Raw genomic sequence first — 5,600 nt, 5'->3', positions numbered from 1 at the left:
ACTCTGTCACCCAGGCTGGAGTGCAGTGGTGCTATTTCGGCTCACTGCAACCTCTGCCTTCCAGGTTCAAGCCATTCTCCTGTCTCAGCCTCCCAAGTTGCTGGGACTTCAGGTGCATGCTGCAATGCCCAGCTAATTTTTTTTTTTTTAAAGACGGGGTTTCACCATGTTGGTCAAGCTGGTCTTGAACTCCTGACCTCAGGTGATCCGCCCACCTTGGCCTCCAAAGTGCTTGGATTACAGGCGTGAGGCACCACACCCGGCCACCCAGCTAATTTTTTAATATTTTTTGTAGAGATGGGGTTTCAACATATTGGTCAGGCTGGTCTCAAACTCCTGACCTCAGGTGATCTACCCGCCTCAGCCTCCTGAAGTGCTGGGATTATAGGCGTGAGCCACCGCGCCCAGCCTTAAAGTTAGTTTTTTGTAGCAGGCATGAACCACCACGCCGGGCCTGAAAGTTAGTTTTTTGTAGCAGGCATGAGCCACCATGGCCAGCCGTAAAGTTAGCTTTTTGTAACAGGAATTTAACTGTCAGACAGTTAGTATAGGTGTGTTGCATCATCTGTTTTTCAATCAGATTGTGTTTATGAACTTTTCACACACTCATTTTGAGGACTCCAGGTTCAAAAGTAAAAGCAGTGGCCCTGCTTTTGAGGTCCAAGAACAGGAGTGTTGGGTGAGGGGACCTAAGCTGGCCTTCTGCTCCAGACATGGGATGTGGATCCTTGAGGTTTCTTGTGAAGTCGGCACGTCTGTGTTTTTATATCTGTTCCCTACCCCTGTAATGCATATCGCATGCATTTGTTCTGTGGTTTTAGTCTCTTGTTTAATTACACACAAGCAATACTACTGGGTAACCAGAACCAGGTGCAAATGTGTTGAGATTTCTACTGTTTTACATGATAGGAAAATTGAGAAAGAATACATGTAAAAGATATGGAAGCTTAACATCAATGCAGTGTTGAAAGTTGACCCCCAAGGGCTGACATGGTGTGTGTGAGTGTGGGTGTGTGATAAGCTTCTCATCCCTGCATAGGTGTAGTATTCTTGGGCTTAGTAGAAAAACTTGGTTTAGTGGTTTAAGCCTTGTGTGACAGATAGATCTTAAAGGACAAAGCTGTATATTGGTAGTTGTCAGTATAGCATTACTAGCTCTGTTTATACAAATAGAGAAATGGGGTTAGCCATAGAGGTTAAAACTGCTGGGTTATCCCACATATTAACTCAAACTGGGTCTTGGATACACAGTTGTATTTAATGTTTTACCATCTAGTCTTTCCAGTACAGGCACTTTCTGAAAAACCTTTGTCTGCATTTGGGGCATGTTGTTGTTGGGTTTCACCATGTTGGCCAGGCTGGTCTTGAACTCCTGACTTCAGGTGATCCACCCACCTCGGCCTCCCAAAGTGCTGAGATTCCAGGCGTGAGCCACCGCGCCCAGCCTGNTTTTTCTCTTCTTCTCTTCTATATGTGTGTATATATATATATACTATATATATTTTATATATATTATATATATATCATATATATATAGTATATATTATATATATATCATATATATATAGTATATATAATATATATATATAAAGACGGGGTTTCACCATGTTGGTCAGGCTGGGCTTGAACTCGCGACCTCAGGTGATACGCCCGCCTTGGCCTCCAAAGTGCTTGGATTACAGGTGTGAGCCACCACGCCCAGCCAACACTTTGATTTTAACCCAATAAGACCTGTACCAGACTTCTAACCTTCAGAATTGTTAAGATAATAAATTTCTGTTGTTCTAAGCCATTCTGTTTGTGGTAATTTGTTACAGCAGCCTGGTGCTTTGATTTTAACCCAGTAAGACCTGTACCAGACTTCTAACCTCTGGAATTGTTAAGATAATAAAATTGTGTTGTTCTAAGCCATTCATTCAGTTTGTGGCAATTTGTTACAGCAGCAATAAACAACCAATACACATACTTTAAATGGAGACCAATCTTTAATTTTCCATGCTTTTATAATAATTATAATGACAAGTTAATCAGTAAATGCAAATCAGAAAAATTTTTTTTAATATCTTGGAACTTAATATCTGGTTCAGAAAAGCATCCATGTTCTACCAAAGACATAAGCTTAAAATATTGTCACTCCATGGGGGTACAAATTGATGCAACTTTTTGGAAAGTACTTTGGCAGTAGCTAGCAAAACTTTATTTATTTATTTATTTGAGACAGTCTCACTCTGTTGCCAGGCCCCAGGCTGGAGTGCAGTGGCGCAATCTCAGCTCACTGCAACCTCCGCCTACCGGGTTCAAGCAATTCTCCTTCCTCAGCCTCCCAAGTAGCTGGGACTACAGGCACGCGCCGCCATGCCCTGCTAATTTTTGTATTTTTTAGTAGAGATGGGGTTTCACCATGTTGTCCAGGATGGTCTCCATCTCCTGACCTCGTGATCCGCCCGCCTCTGCCTCCCAAAGTGCTGGGATTACAGGCGTGAGCCACCGTACCCGGTGCTAACAAAACTTTAAATGTGAATACTCTGACTCAACAAGGTACTTCTAAGAACTATTGATTTTCTTTCATAAATTGACAATAATGTAAAGACAAGAATATTTATGAGATTGTTGTTTGTGATTAAAAACTGCAAATAACTTACATGCTTACCAAAAGGGACTGTTGTAAAGAAATATTATCCGTTGTATACTATTTCTTTACAATAGTATACAATGGCATTTTATTTAGAATTAGCTCCATCTATAAGTACTAACATGTCCATAATACATAAGTGAAATAAGCAAGTGGCAGGCAGTGTATATAGAATAATTTCATTCTTGTAAAAAGAAAAGTTTGTATATATGTGTTTATATAACACAAAAACATTCTAAACAAAGGTATAGTAAATAGGAACAAGTTCACTCACTTTTTACTGTCTGTGTGTCAATGGTAGTTATGGCTATTAATACTTTTTTTTTTTAGACTGAGTCTTACTCTGTCACCCAGGCTGGAGTGCAGTGGTGTGACCTCGACTCACTGCACCCTTCACCTCCTAGATTCAAGTGATTCTCATACCTCAGCCTCCCAAGTAGCTGGGATTACAGGCACATGCCACCATGCCCGACTAATTTTTGTATTTTTAGGAGAGCCTTCCAAAGTGCTGGGATTACAGGTGTGAACCACCATGCCAAGCCATTATGATTACTAATATTTTTGCAGTTGGAATATATCAGCTTCAGCATAAAATGAAAACCTGAAGAAATAAATAAGTGTTTTGTAATAACCCTTAGATAATTTGATACTCTACTTGTGATTAGCGATTTGGCATATCTCTAATTCCTAATTGGATTACTAAATGTATGAGTGACTCTGAAAAAAAGCAAGAAATGGCTTGTAATTCACGGCAGTACAAACCAAATAAGGAACAAACAAGCGGAACAGCCCACAAGGCCAGTAGGGTTCAGAGGATGAAAAGAGTATTATGGGCTCTCAAAGGTGCCATCAGAGTCATTGGTGGTGCCCATGAATTAGGACATGGAACAACTTCACTTTGACTAGACATGGGGACCACTTGGGGGTTATGCAATGGGTATATGAATGCACCTCACAGATTTGTAATGACAAGGAGCATAATTGAACAAGGGCCCCCAATGCTATTGGTCTGAAATCCATTGCCATGTTTGCACTAAAGCTACACCTCCCATGAGCTACTCCCAGCCAATGACAGCAAGGATACTAAGACACACTTTCCTCAGATACACAGGACTCCTCTGTGAGCTGGCTTTGGCTCAAGGCCTACCCCTAGTCCTTGCTGAAACTTTCTTAGACTGCATGGTAGTCTAGGATGTTTCCAAGACTTGACATTCTCTCTCTCTTTCACTTTGGGTTAATCTTGCGTCACTGACAAATTGCCCAGCCTCTATCTGGCTCTTTCTCCATTTTCTATAACAGCCTTTATCTGGTTCCCTCTTTATCTGGCGTGTCCTGTAATAAAATAGTACCTACCTTATGAGGTAGGTACTATTATCACTTTATAAATGAGGACATTGAGGCTACAGTTCTGGAGGACAGGCATCCAAAATGGGTATCAGTAGACTAAAATCAGGATGTTGGCAGGACTGGTTCCTTCTGATGGCTCCATTCCCTTGCCCTTTCCAGCTTCTGGAGGCCGCCTGCAAAACCAGCAATCACATCACTCTGACCTTGGCTTTTGTCATCATGTCTCCTTTTCTGACTCTGATCTTGTAAGAATCCCTTGTGATTGTAACACACCCACCCAGATGATTCAGAAAAATCTCCCATCTCAAGATCCTTAACTTAATCACATCTGCAAAGTCCCTTTTGCCGCGTAAAGTAACAAACGTATTCGCAGGTTCTGGAAACTAAGATGTGGAAGTCTTGGCAAGGGGTGGGTCAGGGAACACCTTTATTGTGTTTGAGTCTTCTCTATCTTTACTAACTTTCTATCGACTTGTTTCATTAGTTACTGAGAAGAGTATTGAAATGTAAGGGGTTTTCTGTTACTCTTTTTAGTTCTGGTTTTATTTCATGTATTTAAAATTTCTGTTATTGAGCACACATATAGGATTGATATTTCTTCCTGATTAATTTACCCCTTCACCATTATGAAATATTTCTCTTTATGCCTAATAAAATTATGAAGTCTACTAATAAGGATATGCCCACTATAATTTTCATAAGATTAGTGATTATGTTAGCTATATGTATTTCCATGTTTTTTAATTTTTTTTTTGAAACAGAGTCTTGCCCAGTTGTCCAGGCTGGAGTGCAATGGCACAATCTTGGCTTACTGCAACCTCTGCCTCCCAGGTTCAAGCGATTCTCCTGTCTCAGCCTCCCAAGTAGCTGGGACTACAAGTATATGCCAACATTCCCAGCTAATTTTTTTTTTTTTTTGAGACAAAGTTTTGCTCAAAGTTTTGCCCAAGCTGGAGTGCAATGGCACAATCTCAGCTCACTGCAACCACTGCCTCTCAGGTTGAAGTGATTCTCCTGCCTCAGCCTCCCGAGTAGCTGGGATTACAGGTGTGTGCCACCATGCCCAGCTAATTTTTTTGTGTTTTTAGTGGAAACAGGGTTTTACCATATTAGCCAGGCTGGTCTCGAATTCCTGGTCTAAAGTGATCCTCCTGCCTCAGCCTCCCAAAGTGCTGGGATTACAGGCGTGAGCCACCGTGCCCGGCCGAATTTTTGTATTTTTAATAGAGACAGGGTTGCACCATATCAGTCAGGCTGGTCTCGAACTCCTGACCCGAGGTGATCCACCCACCTCAGCCTCCTAATATATTTCCATCTTTTTACTATTAACTTATTTGTGCATTTATATATATAATGCTTTTATTGAAGACAGTAGATAAATTAGTCTTTTTTAAAAATCCAGACAATCTTTTAATTGGCATGTTTAGATCATTTAAATCTAATTTAATTTAATTATTCATATAGTTTGATTTATTTTTATTTATTTTTATTTTTTTTTGAGATGGAGTTTCACTCATGTTACCCAGGCTGGAGTGCAATGGCGCGATCTCGGCTCACCGCAACCTCCGCCTCCTGGGTTCAGGCAATTCTCCTGTCTCAGCCTCCTGAGTAGCTGGGATTA

The sequence above is a fragment of the Cebus imitator genome, unplaced genomic scaffold (genome assembly GCF_001604975.1).
Source record: "Cebus imitator isolate Cc_AM_T3 unplaced genomic scaffold, Cebus_imitator-1.0 Scaffold613, whole genome shotgun sequence".
NCBI lineage: Eukaryota > Metazoa > Chordata > Mammalia > Primates > Cebidae > Cebus > Cebus imitator.
Note: the sequence above shows the minus strand (reverse complement) of the source record.